Here is a 22526-nt window from a genome sequence, read left to right as displayed (position 1 = left end):
GGCTCAGCTTGCCCCTGATGTAGTATATGGCCAAAAAATAACCACACTATTGATGGTTAAATGCACTTGGTGTGACAGCTTGACCCTGATGTAGGATATAGCCAAAAAACAACCACACTATTGATGGTTAAATGCACTTGGTGACAGGCTCAGCTTGCCCCTGATGTAGTATATGGCCAAAAAATAACCACACTATTGATGGTTAAATGCACTTGGTGTGACAGCTTGAACCTGCTGTAGGATATAGCCAAAAAATAACCACACTATTGATGGTTAAATGCACTTGGTGTAACAGCTTGACCCTGATGTGGGATATAGCCAAAAAACAACCACACTATTGAGGGTTAAATGCACTTGGTGACAGTTTGACCCTGATGTAGGATATAGCCAAAGAACAACCACACTATTCATGGTTAAATGCACTTGGTGACAGGCTCAGCTTGCCCCTGATGTAGTATATGGCCAAAAAATGACCACACTATTGATGGTTAAATGCACTTGGTGTGACAGCTTGACCCTGATGTAGGATATAGCCAAAAAACAACCACACTATTGAGTGTTAAATGCACTTGGTGACAGGCTCAGCTTGCCCCTGATGTAGCATATGGCCAAAAAAATAACCACACTATTGATGGTTAAATGCACTTGGTGTGACAGCTTGACCCTGATGTAGGATATAGCCAAACAACAACCACACTATTGAGGGTTAAATGCACTTGGTGACAGGCTCAGCTTGCCCCTGATGTAGTATATGGCCAAAAAATAACCACACTATTGATGGTTAAATGCACTTGGTGTGACAGCTTGACCCTGATGTAGGATATAGCCAAAAAACAACCACACTATTGAGGGTTAAATGCATTCGGTGACAGGCTCAGCTTGCCCCTGATGTAGTATATGGCCAAAAAATAACCACACTATTGATGGTTAAATGCACTTGGTGTGACAGCTTGACCCTGATGTAGGATATAGCCAAACAACAACCACACTATTGAGGGTTAAATGCTCTTGGTGACAGGCTCAGCTTGCCCCTGATGTAGTATATGGCCAAAAAATAACCACACTATTGATGGTTAAATGCACTTGGTGTGACAGCTTGACCCTGATGTAGGATATAGCCAAAAAACAACCACACTATTGAGGGTTAAATGCACTTGGTGACAGTTTGACCCTGATGTAGGATAGAGACAAAGAACAACCACACTATTCATGGTTAAATGCACTTGGTGACAGGCTCAGCTTGCCCCTGATGTAGTATATGGCCAAAAAATAACCACACTATTGATGGTTAAATGCACTTAGTGTGACAGCTTGACCCTGATGTAGGATATAGCCAAAAAACAACCACACTATTGAGTGTTAAATGCACTTGGTGACAGGCTCAGCTTGCCCCTGATGTAGTATATGGCCAAAAAAATAACCACACTATTGATGGTTAAATGCACTTGGTGTGACAGCTTGACCCTGATGTAGGATATAGCCAAACAACAACCACACTATTGAGGGTTAAATGCACTTGGTGACAGGCTCAGCTTGCCCCTGATGTAGTATATGGCCAAAAAATAACCACACTATTGATGGTTAAATGCACTTGGTGTGACAGCTTGACCCTGATGTAGGATATAGCCAAAAAACAACCACACTATTGAGGGTTAAATGCATTCGGTGACAGGCTCAGCTTGCCCCTGATGTAGTATATGGCCAAAAAATAACCACACTATTGATGGTTAAATGCACTTGGTGTGACAGCTTGACCCTGATGTAGGATATAGCCAAACAACAACCACACTATTGAGGGTTAAATGCACTTGGTGACAGACTCAGCTTGCCCCTGATGTAGTATATGGCCAAAAAATAACCACACTATTGATGGTTAAATGCACTTGGTGTGACAGCTTGACCCTGATGTAGGATATAGCCAAACAACAACCACACTATTGAGGGTTAAATGCTCTTGGTGACAGGCTCAGCTTGCCCCTGATGTAGTATATGGCCAAAAAATAACCACACTATTGATGGTTAAATGCACTTGGTGTGACAGCTTGACCCTGATGTAGGATATAGTAAAACAACAACCACACTATTGAGGGTTAAATGCACTTGGTGACAGGCTCAGCTTGCCCCTGATGTAGTATATGGCCAAAAAATAACCACACTATTGATGGTTAAATGCACTTGGTGTGACAGCTTGACCCTGATGTAGGATATAGCCAAACAATAACCACACTATTAATGGTTAAATGTACTTGGTGGCAGCTTGTGCTGGCGCACCACAAGACACAAAATGGCCGCCGATCACCCCAGAAAAAAGTGAATGAAAAACGCTCTGGGCAGCCTACAGTGAGCAATTGAATAGCAGCATTTCAATGATCCACATCTGCAGATTGATCACTGAATGAAGTCTTTTGGAGGAGTTAATCACTGCCTAATCTCGCCCTAACGTCGTAGCTGCAACCTCTCCCTACACTGATCAGAGCAGAGTGACATGCGGCGCTACGTGACTTCAGCTTAAATAGAGGCTGGGTCACATGCTGCACTGGCCAATCACAGCCATACCAATAGTAGGCATGGCTGTGACGGCCTCTTGGGGCAAGTAGTATGACGCTTGTTGATTGGCTGCTTTGCAGCCTTTCAAAAAGCGCCAAGAAAGCGACGAACACCGAACCCGAATCCGGACTTTTACTAAAATGTTCGGGTTCGGGTCCGTGTCACGGACACCCCAAAATTCGGTACGAACCCGAACTATACAGTTCGGGTTCGCTCATCCCTAGCGATAACATATTTATATATGTTATAATATATTATATATTCTAAATCAGTGTTTCCCAACCAGTGTGCCTCCAGCTGTTGCAAAACTACAACTCCCAGCATGCCCAGACAGCCTTTGGTTGTGCGGGCATGCTGGGAGTTGTAGTTTTGCAACAGCTGGAGGCACACTGGTTGGGAAACACTGTTCTAAATATATAATATATGTAAATATATTATGGCTAAAAACGTATATATATATGTTTAAATTAAATGTAATTTGAATTATTAGCAGACACTCTTTCAAATGGAGTAACGTATTTATTAATCTAAAATATTTAAAAATAAAAAAACTCCGCACACATGTAAAAGTTAACACTCATTTAAGAATTTATCAGGAGATGTACAATATCAGCATAGGTGTACTGATAATGCACATTAGTATTAAATGTGCTGTAATTAAAACTTCCAGATCCAGATATTCACAGGCTTGATAAGTGTAAATCACTGTAATATGTTGTAATTATAGCTTCCAAATCCAGAGAGTCACAGGCTTGATAAGTGTATATCACTATAATGCATATCACTATGACAAATACAAGTCCTTATGTCAACAGCGGTATTTTTAGGTTATTACTCACTCCTCAAACAGGACTAACAGAATTACCAATGGGACCTCTGATTAAGTGGTGCGTATCTAATCCACTGCACTCCAAGGTCACTCAGTCCAATACGATTGGAAATTATTATGGTGTCGGCATTAAGAACTTGAAAGAAGTGATAGGGAGGACTTACGTGCAGGGTAAGTAGGTTTTAGACCGGGGTACCAGGACGTGGATTCCCACGTGTTCTTCGGTACTCTATGGTGTTTACGTTACGGTGAAATTGTCTTTCCCCCTCCGCAGTCCTCCAAGTATTGTCTGCTGTGTGCTCCTGAACGTGACTTCCCGGCGTCACACGTGGAGTGCGGTAGCGCGCGCAGCCTCTGTTTGTAAGGGCACTCGTCAGCAATCCTAGCTTACCTCACTAGGATTTTCCCACGTAACCGGCGTATGAGTCACTGATGAAGAGGTTATCCCAAAACGCATTTGAGAAGGTCGGGGAACTACTCTATTGGCTTGCAAGCACGACAAATACACTTTTGGACCATACTACAAGATTATAAAAGTTAAAAGTGAATAACAGCTTTAATACGGACATTATCAGAGGCACCGGATTCAATCCATTACATTGTTTCCAATACTATCATCCTAGACTGCTACAACGCCGGTCACGTGGGAAAATCCTAGTGAGGTAAGCGCTGACGATTGCCCTTACAAACAGAGGCTGCACACACTACCACACTCCACGTGGGACGCTGGGAATTCACGTGCAGGAGCACACAGCAGACAATACTTGGAGGACAATTTCACCGTAAGGTAAGCACTGTAGAGTACCGAAGAACATGCGGGTATACTGGTATACCGGTCTAAAACTGTCACGAGGCACTACGTGCACAAGCGGGGTTGGTCTGGCCGCGCTCGTCTCATGAGCACGCCCGGCGTCGCCCGCTTCCATGGTAACCACATCAGGGCTGAGGGCCGAGCGTCTCACTCAGCGCTCAGCTGCATTAGGATGTCACATGACTCCACCAGCGCCCTATCTGCTGGCCATAGATTGCCTGTCATTGAGGTCCTTTCTGCGTTATACTTACCTGGTGTATTGTTCCTGCTTGGCTTCTGATACCCGTCCGTCTCATCCTCTGGTCTTGGCGTTCCCTTCTGATTTTGACTCTGGCTTCTCCTGACAATCCTATGCTTGCTCCTCTGGTACCGTACTGTTCTCTTGGTTATAGACTTGGCTTGATTGTCTTTCCTGCTGCATGTGTTGTTTGTCTTCCCTGCATCTTCCTAGCTAAGGGTTTGTCGACCAGTTGTCCCTTGTTGCTAGGACTTGCAACGCAAGGAGGCAGGGACAGGTGTGCGGGTAGAGTTCAGTGGTCACTTCCCCACTAGTGTTGAGCGGCATGTCCCATATTCGAATTCGCGAAATTTCGCGAATATTCGAAAGAATATTCGTAAAATATTCGCGAATATTCGAATTCGTTATTATTTCGCATATGCGATAATTCGAATTTTCGCATCGCATAATACATATTATGAGATGCAAAATTCGCATGTGCGCTAATGAAATCGCCTTACGAAGATTCGCAACTCAATTCAATCACTAATGTAAGAATGCAAAGCCCTTTGCCTCTGTTCTGGGACAAGTGCCGATATTCGCCTGTGCGCTAATAAAATCGCCTTACAAAGATTCGCGCCTCAATCACTTTCTAGGCAATGTGAGTAAGATCTGAGCTTTTGGACTTTTGTGAATCAATCTAGATACAGTGGGGGGTGATGACAGTAGTTGACAGAGTACAGATCAATGTAATCTGTAAGGTGGAAACTAAAATAAAAAATACGAATATTCGTAAATCGAATTTTACGAAGTTCTACGTATTCGCGAATATGGTGCTATACTATATGAATGCACAGGCCTTTGCCTCTCTGTTCTGGGGACAAGTGTAGATATTCGCATGTGCGCTAATAAAATCGCCTTACGAAGATTCACAACTCAATTCAATCACTAATGTATGAATGCAAAGCCCTTTGCCTCTGTTCTGGGACAAGTGCCGATATTCGCCTGTGCGCTAATAAAATCGCCTTACAAAGATTCGCGCCTCAATCACTTTCTAGGCAATGTGAGTAAGATCTGAGCTTTTGGACTTTTGTGAATCAATCGAGATACAGTGGGGGGTGATGACAGTAGTTGACAGAGTACAGATCAATGTAATCTGTAAGGTGGAAACTAAAATAAAAAATACGAATATTCGTAAATCGAATTTTACGAAGTTCTACGTATTCGCGAATATGGTGCTATACTATATGAATGCACAGGCCTTTGCCTCTCTGTTCTGGGGACAAGTGTAGATATTCGCATTTGCGTTAATAAAATCGCCTCACGAAGATTCGCAGCTCAATTCAATCACTAATGTAAGAATGCAAAGCCCTTTGCCTCTGTTCTGGGACAAGTGCCGATATTCGCATGTGCGCTAATAAAATCGCCTTACGAATATTCGCGCCTCAATCACTTTCTAGGCACTGTGAGTAAGATCTGAGCTTTTGGACTTTTGGGAATCAATCGAGATACAGTGGGGGGTGATGACAGTAGTTGACAGAGTACAGATCAATGTCATCTGTAAGGTGGAAAGTAAAATAAAAAATACGAATATTCGTAAATCGAATTTTACGAAGTTCTACGTATTCGCGAATATGGTGCTATACTATATGAATGCACAGGCCTTTGCCTCTGTTCTGGGGACAAGTGTAGATATTCGCATTTGCGTTAATAAAATCGCCTCACGAAGATTCGCAGCTCAATTCAATCACTAATGTAATGCAAAGCCCTGTGCCTCTGTTCTGGGACAAGTGTAGATATTCGCATGTGCGCTAATAAAATCGCCTTACGAAGATTCGCAACTCAATTCACTAATGTATGAATGCAAAGCCCTTTGCCTCTGTTCTGGGACGTGCCGATATTCGCATGTGCGCTAATAAAATCGCCTTACGAAGATTCGCGCCTCAATCACTTTCTAGGCAATGTGAGTAAGATCTGAGCTGTTGGACCTTTGGGAAACAATCAATTATATGTGTACTGTAATTTTGTGGGAAAAAAAAAAAAAAAAAAAAAAAACGAATATTCGTTTTTACGAATATATAGCACTATATTCGAAATATTCGCGAAATCGCGAAGTTGCGATATTCGCGAAAAAAATTCGCTTTTCGAATATTCGCGCTCAACACTATTCCCCACCCCCGGTGTGTGTGACAAAAACCTACTTACTTACCCAGCACGTAAGTCCTCCCTATCGCTTCTTTCAAGTTCTTACTGCCGACACCATAATAATCTTTTACAATCGTATTGGACTGAGTGACCTTGGAGTGCAGTGGATTAGATACGCACCACTTAATCAGAGATCCCATTGGTAATTCTGTTATTCCTGTTTGAGGAGTGAGTAATAACCTAAAAATAACACGGTTGACATAAGGACTTGTATTTGTCATAGTGATATGCATTATACAGGGAGTGCAGAATTATTAGGCAAGTTGTATTTTTGAGGATTAATTTTATTATTGAACAACAACCATGTTCTCAATGAACCCAAAAAAACTCATTAAAATCAAAGCTGAATATTTTTGGAAGTAGTTTTTAGTTTGTTTTTAGTTTTAGCTATTTTAGGGGGATATCTGTGTGTGCAGGTGACTATTACTGTGCATAATTATTAGGCAACTTAACAAAAAACAAATATATACCCATTTCAATTATTTATTTTTACCAGTGAAACCAATATAACATCTCAACATTCACAAATATACATTTCTGACATTCAAAAACAAAACAAAAACAAATCAGTGACCAATATAGCCACCTTTCTTTGCAAGGACACTCAAAAGCCTGCCATCCATGGATTCTGTCAGTGTTTTGATCTGTTCACCATCAACATTGCGTGCAGCAGCAACCACAGCCTCCCAGACACTGTTCAGAGAGGTGTACTGTTTTCCCTCCTTGTAAATCTCACATTTGATGATGAACCACAGGTTCTCAATGGGGTTCAGATCAGGTGAACAAGGATGCCATGTCATTAGATTTTCTTCTTTTATACCCTTTCTTGCCAGCCATGCTGTGGAGTACTTGGACGCGTGTGATGGAGCATTGTCCTGCATGAAAATCATGTTTTTCTTGAAGGATGCAGACTTCTTCCTGTACCACTGCTTGAAGAAGGTGTCTTCCAGAAACTGGCAGTAGGACTGGGAGTTGAGCTTGACTCCATCCTCAACCCGAAAAGGCCCCACAAGCTCATCTTTGATGATACCAAGCCCAAACCAGTACTCCACCTCATCCTTGCTGGCGTCTGAGTCGGACTGGATCTCTCTGCCCTTTACCAATCCAGCCACGGGCCCATCCATCTGGCCCATCAAGACTCACTCTCATTTCATCAGTCCATAAAACCTTAGAAAAATCAGTCTTGAGATATTTCTTGGCCCAGTCTTGACGTTTCAGCTTGTGTGTCTTGTTCAGTGGTGGTCGTCTTTCAGCCTTTCTTACCTTGGCCATGTCTCTGAGTATTGCACACCTTGTGCTTTTGGGCACTCCAGTGATGTTGCAGCTCTGAAATATGGCCAAACTGGTAGCAAGTGGCATCTTGGCAGCTGCACGCTTGACTTTTCTCAGTTCATGGGCAGTTATTTTGCGCCTTGGTTTTTCCACACGCTTCTTGTGACCCTGTTGACTATTTTGAATGAAACGCTTGATTGTTCGATGATCACGCGTCAGAAGCTTTGCAATTTTAAGAGTGCTGCATCCCTCTGCAAGATATCTCACTATTTTTGACTTTTCTGAGCCTGTCAAGTCCTTCTTTTGACCCATTTTGCCAAAGGAAAGGAAGTTGCCTAATAATTATGCACACCTGATATAGGGTGTTGATGTCATTAGACCACACCCCTTCTCATTACAGAGATGCACATCACCTTATATGCTTAATTGGTAGTAGGCTTTCGAGCCTATACAGCTTGGAGTAAGACAACATGCATAAAGAGGATGATGTGGTCAAAATACTCATTTGCCTAATAATTCTGCACTCCCTGTAGTGATATACACTTATCAAGCCTGTGACTCTCTAGATTTGGAAGCAATAATTACAACATATTACAGTGATTTACACTTATCAAGCCTGTGAATATCTGGATCTGGAAGTTTTAATTAAAGCACATTTAATACTAGATACTGCGCATTATCAGTACACCTATGCTGATATTGTATATCTCCTGATAAATTTTTACATGAGTGTTAAATTTTACATATGTGCAGATTTTAAATTTTTTAATATTTTAGATTAATAAATACGTTACTCCGTTTGAAAGAGTGTCTTCTAATAAGTCAAATTACATTTTATTGATTAGACTGGGTGTGTCATAACAGTAGCACCTGACCATTCAAACTTTCGGTTGAGCCGCCCAATACGCGTTTATCTCCCTTGTATCTCAAATTAAATGTAGCCTCTATTTCTGAAAAGTTTCTGGAGGGATTCAAACTCACAACCTTCTACATTACAGCCCAGAATGTTAACCACTGCATGGCAGAGCTACATGGCCAGGTAGTAAAAAATAAATAAAAAATATAAAAAAATTAAAAATATGAGACTTCTGCTATATAGGAATACTTACTTCTAGTAAGTATTCCTATACATCAGAAGTCTCATTTTGTTAAAGGGTTTCTACCACTTCGGTTTCACATATTTAGCTGTCAGACACTAGCGATCCGCTAGTGTCTGCTCTGCCCAACCATCCTAATATAATTGCTTTTGGGGCAGCCGTTTTGCTAAAAAAAGAACTTTTATTAATATGCTAATGAGCCTCTAGGTGCTATGGGGGCGTCATTAGCACCTAGAGGCTCCGTCTACCTTCAGAAACTGCCGCCGCCCAGCGTGTCCCTCCAGCCCGCCCATCTCCTCCTGAATGCGATCCTCCTTGTGAGCGCCTGTATTCGGCACATGCGCAGTGAATGTCTGACAGCTTCCCTGCTCAGACATCTCCACTGCGCCTGTTCCTCGGAGCACTATGGCGTCATCGCGCAGGCGCAGTGGAGATGTCTGAGCAAGGAAGTGGTCAGACATTCACTGCGCATGCGCAGAATACATACGCTCACAAGGAGGATCGCATTCAGGAGGAGATGGGCGGGCTGGAGGGACGCGCTGGGTGGCGGCAGTTTCTGAAGGTAGACGGAGCCTCTAGGTGCTAATGACGCCCCCATAGCACCTAGAGGCTCATTAGCATATTAATAAAAGTTCTTTTTTTAGCAAAACGGCTGCCCCAAAAGCAATTATATTAGGATGGTTGGGCAGAGCAGACACTAGCGGATCGCTAGTGTCTGACAGCTAAATATGTGAAACCGAAGTGGTAGAAACCCTTTAAGTAATTGGCCATGCAGTTCTATAGTGTAGTGGTTAAGATTCTTGACTGTAATGTAGAAGGTTGTGAGTTCAAATCCTGCCAGAAACTTTTCAGAAATAGAGGCTAAATTAGATTTAAATACACTGGGTGTCCCCAAGCACTGACTCCATATATGGACATAGCTACATAGGGAGTCAGAGCAGGGACTCCTAAGCTGAACTAGAGTTCTCCCATTGACTTCCGAGTATCGGGAAGTGTTCTACTCGAGCACCAGAGCACTTTGGTGCTCGACCAACACTAGAGCCAAGATATAAACAAACCAAAGATGCATAGTTCAAGTGTTCCCTCGTTTTTAACCTGTTCCCAACTGCCTAACGAATATATATGTAGGCAGTCGGGTATTTAAAGATGTATTGGATGGAGGAGGCGTGGCGGCATGACGTAGCAATGGGCGTACTGCGGTCCCCCCGCCCCCAACGCCAGCTCCTGCTCCAGCCCCTGCCACAGCGCTGACATGCCGTCTCTGTTACGTGGCAGAGCTGCTCACACCCCCGTTGAGACGTTGTGGCATCTGTGGCGGTAGCTAGTCTTACCTCACGCCATATAGCGTGCTGCCGTTGTGAGTTCATCGAATCAGCTTCAGCTTTAGAAGTCATGGGTCCATGCCTGTACTGGACTGTGCTGGGAACGGTGTGTAGCTCTGTATGCCGAGATGTATCTCAGGCTCTGGAGGCTCCGTCCGCTTTAACTGGGCTGAGAACAGGTTCCCCCTTCCATCTGCTGCCTGACCTGCTGCGCTCTCCCTTGAATTATCAGCCCTGAGCCGCATTGAGAACGGTTGCCCTCTTGGCCTGCTGCCCCACTTGTTGCCCTGAAGTTGCGGGGGCTATCTAGCTGTGAAGTTTTGCCCTGGGTGCTATACCGGTAAAGTCAGTTTTTTCCGCCAGACGCCATTCTGCTATTCCTCCGACCAGTGGCGTAGGGATCGCCATAGCAACCATAGCAGTGGCTATGGGGCCCTACGCCACTGGGGGCCCGTCCGGACCACAAACATTTTTTTTTTTTTTTAATTAATACACGACACACACAGGCAGCCAGCCAGGCCCGACCGCCCACCCAGTGTAGTGGGCGGGGATCGGGCGGTCCGCGGCTCGGGCCTGGCTGGGGTGAAGGAACTAGGAAGCCAACAGGAAGGAGGAGCTGTAGTAGGAGCAGGCGGGCCACGCTGCAGGAAAGATTTCCTCCGGCTCCGCCTCCTAGAGTCCTAGTAACTAGAGGGAGGACTCAGGAGGCGGACTCAGGCGGTGGAGGGGGCGGGACCGGGCCGGAGGGGGCGGGGCCGGGCCGGGCCCGGGGGGGGGGGGGGGGGGGTTGCTTAACGTACCTGTTGTGGAGAGTGGAGGGACTAGGGAGGGTCCTGCCGGCCGCACTGGCGCCAGTCAGATTCGGCGCTATGCGGCTGGCGGCTAATAATAGGCTAATCTGACTGCCCGAAACCAATCTGGCTGGCGCAGCTCTCAGACTGAGGCAGTGTGTTACTAGCTGCAGGACTGCCCTTCTACTGCATGATGGAGCCCGAGGAATCCTTCAAATAAAGTGAGTGCAGTGGCAGTGCATATGTGATCTGTAGTATGTGTCTGTATGTAATAACATGTGTGATGTGTACTATGTGTCTGTATGTAATAACATGTGTGATGTGCAGTATGTGCATGTAAGTATTTTCTTTTTTTATTATTATTCCTGGAGAACCCCTATTAGGCTACTTTCACACTAGCGTTCTGCTGTCCGCTCGTGAGCTCCGTTTGAAGGAGCTCACGAGCAGAGCAGAACGCTTCCGTCCAGCCCTGATGCAGTCTGAATGGATGCGGATCCGCTCAGACTGCATCAGTCTGGCGGCGTTCAGCCTCCACTCCGCTCGCCTCCGCACGGCCAGGTGGACAGCTGAACGCTGCTTGCAGCGTTCAGCTGTCCGCCTGGCCGTGCGGAGGCGTGCGGATCCGTCCAGACTTACAATGTAAGGCTACTTTCACACTAGCGTTCGGCTGTCCGCTCGTGAGCTCCGTTTGAAGGGGCTCACGAGCGGACCCGAACGCTTCCGTCAAGCCCTGATGCAGTCTGAATGGATGCGGATCCGCTCAGACTGCATCAGTCTGGCGGCGTTCAGCCTCCGCTCCGCTCAGCAGGCGGACACCTGAACGCTGCTTGCAGCGTTCGGGTGTCCGCTTGGCCGTGCGGAGGCGTGCGGATCCGTCCAGACTTACAATGTAAGTCAATGGGGACGGATCCGTTTGAAGATGCCACAATATGGCTCAATCTTCAAGCGGATCGGTCCCCCATTGACTTTACATTGAAAGTCTGAACGGATCCGCTCAGGCTACTTTCGCACTTAGAAATTTTTCTAAGTTATAATGCAGACGGATCCGTACTGAACGGAGCCTCCGTCTGCATTAATATGATCGGATCCGTTCAGAACGGATCCGATCAAACGCAAGTGTGAAAGTAGCCTTAACCACCACGCTAGCTTCAGGATGAATGTTCCTAGTTTTATCTTAGTTGCAGCCTATGGAGAGTATCCCCAACGTCTGGTAACTTGTAGCCATAGTGATGTCCAGTACATCCTGGCCCCGGATTCTGTGCTTAGCATCTGAGCATCTTCCAGTTTATTAAATGTCTGTTATGCCATAATAGAGCTTGCCCGGCTCACTTTAGCCTTGGAGGCCTGCTCTTGGAAGATAGCGACTTCAGAAATCTCCAGCAGCAGGTTCTCAGATCCTGTGAAGGGGCACATATCTGGGCATAACTACTGTGAGGGGCACATATCTGGCCATAACTACTGTGAGGGGCACCATCCCTTCCTTATGTGATTATTCTTTTTTTCTTTATCACCACAGGGACCTTGTTCTGGATCCAGTGGACATCACCAGCGACAGCCTGGATGAGGTAGGACCAGATTTTATTAGGACTGGGTGAGTGTAGCCATGCAGTGGGCTTAGGGCTCTTTAACACGAGCGGATCCTTTGCGGGTAATCCGCTATGTGAAAGAGAGCCAAGCCCCGTTCCGGACAGCAGAGACACGGAGCAAAATCACTTTGGCAACTTTATCTCACTGTGATTGTCTAGTAAAAAGATCACAGGGAGGCAAAGAGCATTATCAATCATGTTAGTGCTGCGTGTCTCTGCTGTCCGGAACGGGGCTTGGCTCTCTTTCACTCAGCAGATTACCCAAACGTCTCCACTTGTGTGAAAGAGCCCTTAGTGTAAAGAAAATCTAACACCTCTTTGTAAAAATAGGGGGTGTGGGGGCATTCCAAAGTTTGCACTGGGGCCCATAACACTCTAGTTACGCCGCTGAATATACAGTATAATCTATACACCATGCAGTACACCATACAGTATAAAACCTACACTGTGGGGTTATTGTGTATATTGTACGGCATGGTGTATGGATTATACTGTGTACAGCATGGTGTATGAACTATACTGTATATTGTATGGGATGGGGTATGGATTTTATAATGCATTCTGTACTGCATGGTGTAGGGGTAAGGGTCTATTCACACGTCAGCAATTCTGTTCTGCATTTTGCAGAACGGAATTGCAAACCCATTCATTTCTATGGGGACACACTATGTCCTGCCCGCATCCACAATTGCGTTCCTGAAAAAATAGAACATTTCATATTCTTGTCCGCAATTGCGGACAAGAAAAGGCATTTTCTATATAGAGTCGGCGATGTGCGGTCCGCAAAATGCGGAACGCACATTGCCGGTGTCAGTGTTTTGTGCGGATCTGCAAAACACATATGGAGATCCGGGAGGGGGGGGGCCCATAATTTTTTTTTGCTATGGGGCCCAGTCATTTCTAGCTACACCCCTGCCTCCGACCCCTGAACCTTCAAGTTCCAGGGGACTGCATCGCTCCACTGCCCAGCGAAAAGCGACGGCCACAGAACAATGTAGGTGGGAGTGCCTTACTCTGAAGTTATCCGTGATTCAGAACTAGGAGACCAAAAACATGTAAGACCCCCTGCTTTATTCGCCTGTATTATTAGACATTTCTGACTGTCTGTTTAGAAATACAGGGATTTGTGTATTTCCGTGCTATATAAATTTCAAAAGCAACTTCGTAACAGGAGGAAGGAAGGAAAAAATAAATAAAAAATTAATAAAATAAATATGGGTCCCAAACTACAAAATAGAAAGTCGGTGGGAACCTCCTCACCTAAAGGTGGCATAGGATGGAATACCATGTCGCAGCTAGATAAATATCTTAAATCCCCACCTCCACCAAGTAAGACGAGGAGTAATCAGAAACAGCAACCACAGATGGAGGAATATGATGAAACTGAAAATCCACTAAACAGGGTGGGGGAAAACAGGCCATCAGAAGCAGACGATCAGATGAGCAATATCGATCTCAAATTAGCAGGTATATTGGAGACAGTTAAAACAACTAACCAATCATTAAATACCCTGACAACGACGGTGGCAGCAGTGCAGATTGACATCTCAGTAATCCGAGATGACCTAAATAAAATGAGGCAACGTATAAAAGAGTACGAATCGCTGACTACAGAATTACAAAAAGAAACCAGTCAGATAAAAAAAAAGGATCAAAATAGCAGAAAGGGACAATAAAACATTGAAGGAAAAAATGGAGGATTTGGAGGATAGGTCCCAGAGAAGTAATCTCAAACTAGTGGGCTTTCCGCAAGGAGTCGAAAGAGACGACCCCACAAGCTTCATCCAAAAATGGTTATTAGACAAAGTAATAACTGCAGACGCAGCTTCAACACATATAGTGGAGAGAGCACAGCGTATTCCAATAAGAAAATTACCACCAGGGTCAGCACCAAGACCACTGTTAATTAAAATGGTCTCCTCAAGAGACCGGGACAACATCCTCAGGTGGAAACGAGAGATACAGACGGTGAAATATAACGACGCTAATATAGAGATATACCCGGATTTTTCTAAAGCTACGAAAGACAAAAGAAGAGAATATAAAGATGTAAAGAAGAGACTGATACAAGCCCAACTAAAATATTCCATGATGTATCCGGCGAAATTACAGGTTATCTATAAAGAAACAGTTCAATTCTTCTCTAATTCAAGTGACGCTGCTGATTGGATGGACTCTAAGGGCATTAAATAATTTCTCACAGAAATACAGTGGGGAGCTGGGGGGGTTAACGGTGGTGGGGGGGGATAGCCTATAGTTAGAGACCTATGAGTCACATTCAGTGACTCGCAGGTCAGCACGGGATTATGGGTAGGGGTGGGGGGGAAGGGAGGGTTTTTTCCGTGGGGGACAGTCAAGGTATTGAAGATGTGTTGTTGGGGGTGCCCCTTTCCTCCCGCTCCGCGCTGTCTTAAAACTTAGAAAAAATAAAAAAATAATGTCAAGAATATTGACATGGAATATTCGCGGCTTTGAGGATAAAATCAAGAGGTGTGCAGTGTTTGATCTAGTTTCTAGACATCTGCCGGCTATAGTGGCCTTGTTAGAAACACACCTATCAGGTGAAAAAGTGGCAGCGCTGGGCGGAAGGAGATGGGCCTCTCACGAATACCACTCCTGTTACTCCACATACTCTCGTGAAATTAGCGTTTACGTTCATAGACAGGTGGACTATGACCCAATAGAACAACTGATTGATCAAGAGGGTAGATATATTTTTCTTCACTGTTATTGGCTGGGTCAAAGGAGTATCATTGCCTTTATATACAAACCGGATTCCAAAAAAGTTGGGACACTATACAAATCGTGAATAAAAACTGAATGCAATGATGTGAAGGTGCCAACTTCTAATATTTTATTCAGAATAGAACATAAATCACGGAACAAAAGTTTAAACTGAGAAAATGTACAATTTTAAGGGGGAAATATGTTGAATCAGAATTTCATGGTGTCAACAAATCCCCAAAAAGTTGGGACAAGGCCATTTTCACCACTGTGTGGCATCTCCCCTTCTTCTTACAACACTCAACAGACGTCTGGGGACCGAGGAGACCAGTTTCTCAAGTTTAGAAATAGGAATGCTCTCCCATTCTTGTCTAATACAGGCCTCTAACTGTTCAATCGTCTTGGGCCTTCTTTGTTGCACCTTCCTCTTTATGATGCGCCAAATGTTCTCTATTGGTGAAAGATCTGGACTGCAGACTGGCCATTTCAGTACCTGGATCCTTCTCCTACGCAGCCATGATGTTGTGATTGATGCAGGATGTGGTCTGGCATTATCTTGTTGAAAAATGCAGGGTCTTCCCTGAAAGAGATGACATCTGGATGGGAGCATATGTTGTTCTAGAACCTGAATATATTTTTCTGCATTGATGGTGCCTTTCCAGACATGCAAGCTGCCCATGCCACACACACTCATGCAACCCCATACCATCAGAGATGCAGGCTTCTGAACTGAGCGTTGATAACAACTTGGGTTGTCCTTGTCCTCTTTGGTCCGGATGACATGGCGTCCCAGATTTCCAAAAAGAACTTTGAATCGTGACTCGTCTGACCACAGAACAGTCTTCCATTTTGCCACACTCCATTTTAAATGATTCCTGGCCCAGTGAAAACGCCTGAGCTTGTGGATCTTGCTTAGAAATGGCTTCTTCTTTGCACTGTAGAGTTTACGCTGGCAACGGCGGATGGCATGGTGGATTGTGTTCACTGACAATGGTTTCTGGAAGTATTCCTGAGCCCATTCTGTGATTTCCTTTACAGTGGCATTCCTGTTTGTGGTGCAGTGTCGTTTAAGGGCCCGGAGATCACGGGCATCCAGTACGGCCTTGACCCTTACGCACAGAGATTGTTCCAGATTCTCTGAATCTTCGGATGAAGTTATGCACAGTTGATGATGATAGATGCAAAGTCTTTGCAATTTTTCGCTGGGCAACACCTTTCTGATATTGCTCCACTATCTTTCTGTGCAACATTGTGGGAATTGGTGATCCTCTACCCATCTTGGCTTCTGAGAGACACTGCCACTCTGAGAAGCTCTTTTTATACCCAATCATGTTGCCAATTGACCTAATTAGTGTTAATTGGTCTTCCAGCTCTTAGTTATGCTCAAATTTACTTTTTCCAGCCTCTTATTGCTACTTGTCCCAACTTTTTGGGGATTTGTTGACACCGTGAAATTTGAATCAACTTATTTTTCCTTTAAAATGATACATTTACTCGGATTAAACGTTTGATCTTTCATCTACGTTCTATTACAAATAAAATATTGACATTTGCCATCTCCACATCATCGCATTCAGTTTTTATTCACAATTTGCTTAGCGTCCCAACTTTTTTGGAATCCGGTTTGTACATCCCACCTCCTTTCACAGTAACTGTGTTATGTAAATTGATGGATTATATTTCAACACGAGAGGAGTGCCCGGTGCTGGTGGTGGGTGATTTCAACTCGGTCATGGACATAAAAATAGACAGGATATCCACCATAACTGACTACGAACAAAATGCCAGTTCAAGTACATTACTATTCAGAATGTGTAAGAAAAAGGCATTGGTCGATATACAGGGAGTGCAGAATTATTAGGCAAATGAGTATTTTGACCACATCATCCTCTTTATGCATGTTGTCTTACTCCAAGCTGTATAGGCTCGAAAGCCTACTACCAATTAAGCATATTAGGTGATGTGCATCTCTGTAATGAGAAGGGGTGTGGTCTAATGACATCAACACCCTATATCAGGTGTGCATAATTATTAGGCAACTTCCTTTCCTTTGGCAAAATGGGTCAAAAGAAGGACTTGACAGGCTCAGAAAAGTCAAAAATAGTGAGATATCTTGCAGAGGGACGCAGCACTCTTAAAATTGCAAAGCTTCTGAAGCGTGATCATCGAACAATCAAGCGTTTCATTCAAAATAGTCAACAGGGTCGCAAGAAGCGTGTGGAAAAACCAAGGCGCAAAATAACTGCCCATGAACTGAGAAAAGTCAAGCGTGCAGCTGCCAAGATGCCACTTGCCACCAGTTTGGCCATATTTCAGAGCTGCAACATCACTGGAGTGCCCAAAAGCACAAGGTGTGCAATACTCAGAGACATGGCCAAGGTAAGAAAGGCTGAAAGACGACCACCACTGAACAAGACACACAAGCTGAAACGTCAAGACTGGGCCAAGAAATATCTCAAGACTGATTTTACTAAGGTTTTATGGACTGATGAAATGAGAGTGAGTCTTGATGGGCCAGATGGATGGGCCCGTGGCTGGATTGGTAAAGGGCAGAGAGCTCCAGTCCGACTCAGACGCCAGCAAGGTGGAGGTGGAGTACTGGTTTGGGCTGGTATCATCAAAGATGAGCTTGTGGGGCCTTTTCGGGTTGAGGATGGAGTCAAGCTCAACTCCCAGTCCTACTGCCAGTTTCTGGAAGACACCTTCTTCAAGCAGTGGTACAGGAAGAAGTCTGCATCCTTCAAGAAAAACATGATTTTCATGCAGGACAATGCTCCATCACACGCGTCCAAGTACTCCACAGCGTGGGTGGCAAGAAAGGGTATAAAAGAAGAAAATCTAATGACATGGCATCCTTGTTCACCTGATCTGAACCCCATTGAGAACCTGTGGTCCATCATCAAATGTGAGATTTACAAGGAGGGAAAACAGTACACCTCTCTGAACAGTGTCTGGGAGGCTGTGGTTGCTGCTGCACGCAATGTTGATGGTGAACAGATCAAAACACTGACAGAATCCATGGATGGCAGGCTTTTGAGTGTCCTTGCAAAGAAAGGTGGCTATATTGGTCACTGATTTGTTTTTGTTTTGTTTTTGAATGTCAGAAATGTATATTTGTGAATGTTGAGATGTTATATTGGTTTCACTGGTAAAAATAAATAATTGAAATGGGTATATATTTGTTTTTTGTTAAGTTGCCTAATAATTATGCACAGTAATAGTCACCTGCACACACAGATATCCCCCTAAAATAGCTAAAACTAAAAACAAACTAAAAACTACTTCCAAAAATATTCAGCTTTGATATTAATGAGTTTTTTGGGTTCATTGAGAACATGGTTGTTGTTCAATAATAAAATGAATCCTCAAAAATACAACTTGCCTAATAATTTTGCACTCCCTGTTTGGCGATCCCATTATGGAAATAAGCAACTATTATCTTGCTTCAGTAACACATATAGGTCCATGTCGCGAGTTGATCTGGCCCTCGCCAGCCCTGGGCTTATTAATAGGGTTAAAAAAATGAATTATGAAAGTCATGGCATCTCCGATCACGCCCCGGTTATGGTAATATTTGATAGCCATAAAAAAACTAAACAAAAATAGGAATTTTAAACTCAACCCCCACTGGATGACATTGATAAGGGACATTGATAAGATAAATGAAGAAATAAAGCTCTTCTGGAGCGACAATATTAACTCAACTCATATACATATGGTTTGGGATTCACTTATCAAATTAGGAAACAGAAGAATCTTTTTGCCCAAACTCAAAAAGAAATAGAAGGGACGCTTAATCAGATAATGAATGAGATCACTCGGGTAAATACCCTAGAAAAACAAAATCAATTTAAAAAAATGCGAGACGAATATAAACAATATCTATATAAAAAAGCACAGAATAAAATGTTTTTTATGGGGCAGAGGACTTTTAATGGATCCGGTAAACCAAGTAGACTGTTATCCACAATAGTAAAAAATCTAAGGGGGAGTAACAATATCATGGGAATTAGGACAGAGGCAGGAAATATTTTACGAGACCCTGATGACATTTGAGGGGAATTTACTCAATATTTCTCCATGTTATACCAGGCCGGACCTATAGATCAGGGAGAAAAAATAGACCAATACCTAGACAATATTAAGATCCCGGAATTTGACAAACAAGATATCGATTGGTTGAACAGACCGATTCAACTGAGCGAGTTACAAACTACGCTGAAATCTATTAAGAGCAATACGTCCCCAGGGCTGGACGGTTTCCCATTCGAACTATACCGAAAACATGAAGGAATCATTCTTCCCCAAATGCTGGAAGTATTAAATCAATCATGGACACTGAGTTCTTTACCCCCCTCATGGATGGAAGCCACCATCTCATTAATCCCCAAAAAGGGGAAAGATCCATTGCTAGTTATAGTTACATCCTATCGTCCTATCTCTCTGTTGAACACAGATGATAAAATCCTTGCTAAATTGATAGCCAACCGATTAAAAACTGTTATTCACAATGTCGTCCACGTGGACCAAACCGGGTTCATTCCCAAAAGGAATATACAGGATAATGTAAGGAGGGCTTTTTTTTTACATTCAGACGGAAGATGAAGGGGACTGCTCCATCCTGTCTCTAGACGCGGCTAAAGCCTTTGACAGGGTGGAGTGGCCATTTCTCTGGAGAGTGTTGTCACGGGTAAAAATGGGTGAATATTTCTCCAGATGGGTTTGCATTCTGTATCAAAACCCGGTATCCAGAGTTCAAGTCAATGGGGAATATTCTACCCTTTTTCCCCTGACTGGAGGAACGTGTCAGGGATGCCCCCTCTCCCCCTTGCTCTTTTCGTTGTTTCTGGAGCCATTGGCATGTAAAATCAGAGCAGATGAGGAAATACAGGGCTTCGGGTGTGAGGGAGAAGCCGACAAAATAAGTCTATATGCGGACGATATTTTGCTTTTTATAGGGAGGGGGTATATGAACCTGCCCAAGGTTATGGAAAGCGTGGACGAATTTGGATGTTTATCTGGATATGAAATAAACTGGGAAAAATCAAAATTTCTTCCATTAAGACGCCCTATGCCATCGGGTTACAACTTTCGGGTTAGTATATTGACTCCATCAGACTCCTTATTAAACCTGGGTATCCATATAGGGACTTAATTGGAACACTATATGAAATTGAATATACTCCCAATAATAGATAAAGTAAAGGAAAAAATTAGAACATGGTTAAAACTTCCCCTGTCGCAAATCAATCGTATAGCCCTTACAAAAATGACATTATTACCAATGTTACTATATGTACTAAATGCGAGCCCAATAACGATAGAAGATATGTTTTTTAATAAATTAGAGGCCCTTTTTTAATGAATTAATATGGGGGCGCAAACGAGTTTCTGTTCCCTTTTTTAAAGGATATTATGTAGCTGCACAATTGAGATGGTGTGTTAGAAACCGAAGGAATAAATGTATAAGGCTGATCTTTGGGAAGCACTGTGGACCTTGGGAGGATCTATTTTACATTCTTGAAACCGGTATCATTAAGAAGAAAAGGATAACAAACCTGTTCAGTAGAATGCTCGGGCATATTTGGCAACAAGTTAGGTTCATGGTTGGAGTATCCCAAGCAGTTCAGTACACTCCCTTATGGAGGAATGCTCACTTATCACAAGTTATGCAATTAGATGATGTTGAATATTGGGAAAAACAGAGGATACACTTAATCGCACAGGTTTTTCACAAAGGACAGATTAAGCCCCTAAATGAAATTCTGTCGGACACCACTCTAGGATTTATTGATAAATCCCGATATGAACAGTTACGACATACTATATATTACACGGAAAACAGGAATTACTTAAATATTGCACAGAACACTTTTTTAGATTTTTGTTACGATATAACATTAAACATTCTTGCTATTTCGCACTTTTATATAAAGTTAAAATATGAATACACAAAATCGATCACATTTAGAGGTGAGGTTAAATGGGAAAATTATTTGCAGAATGTGGAATCGATCCCGTGGAACACAGTTTACAGAAATATTAAAAGGTCCTCGGTCTCCCTTGCCCATACATGGATTCTTTTGAAAATGATACACCGTCTCTATGATACACCAGTATTATTGCACACTATCTACAAAGACAGAGAACAGAACTGTTATAAATGTAACAAAGATAGAGGAGATTACAAACACCTGTTGTGGGAATGCCAGGGGATAAAAGATTATTGGATCAAAATATTTCGGAAACTGCTGAACAGCTCCCCTATGAAATACGAAGCACGTGTTGAGTACGTGATCCTAGGTATGCTCCCAGAGATAGATAAAAACAAAACCGAGCAATTACTTTGGTTACGGGGCATTGCCTTAGCCAAAATAATAATAGTTAAGTACTGGGGCTCTACGAAATCTCCAAATCTCCGGGAGTGGATGGAGTATATGAACAGGGTAAAGCAGTACGAATATAGTCTTGCCCAAACGGTGGGAAAGAAAGCAGCTTGGCTGCAGATCTGGGGCGATTGGAAATAACAACACTAGGTAATGACGGCAGCTCTGCAGAAAATGGGGGTTGGAGGGGGGGATGGGAGGGTGAAGATAAGAGGGAGATTTGATATAAGATGAGATTATGCTGTATCACATTGTTATCTATAATGAATTGGAAGATTGTAAGTTTTTACTTTTTGAAAAAAAAAAATATGAAAAGATGTACTATTGGATAATAATGGGCAGGTGCTCTAAACAATAATTTCTAAAGTATATTTAACAAAAATAAAATTTTAAAAACTCTAAAGACATACTCAAAATGACAATATGCAATTATAACAAAATTGAACCTAACTGTTCCAGTCTAGACATTTGCTGCCGGCCTTGCAGCTAATAATAATGTGGATCCACAATGTATGTAAAGAGTGGCAAGGAAATATATAAAAATAATCAACACCAAATGGCAATTAATTTTTTTTAAATGAAACACAAAGTCCATAATCTGTATATAATCCAGAGGACTTGCACTGATACTGCGAATAACAGGTGGCTAAAAAAAACACCACTCACCACTCCAGCCGTAGTAGTTCACTAGAATAGAGACATCTTGAGGTTGTGAGAAAGTAAGTCAGCTGTGTACTTA

The 22526-nt window shown here is 43.2% G+C and overlaps 1 protein-coding gene across 1 annotated transcript in view; it reads right to left on the bottom strand.

Moving 5' to 3' along the window:
- Positions 1 to 22526, bottom strand: part of TEX11 (testis expressed 11) — a 1226647-nt gene that overhangs the window by 815514 nt on the left and 388607 nt on the right. The window lies entirely within an intron of this gene.

This window comes from Bufo gargarizans, chromosome 9 (assembly GCF_014858855.1).
Source record: "Bufo gargarizans isolate SCDJY-AF-19 chromosome 9, ASM1485885v1, whole genome shotgun sequence".
NCBI classification, from domain to species: Eukaryota; Metazoa; Chordata; class Amphibia; order Anura; family Bufonidae; genus Bufo; species Bufo gargarizans.
The sequence above is the reverse complement of the archived record's forward strand: the minus strand, read 5'-3'. Positions and strand labels throughout refer to the sequence as shown.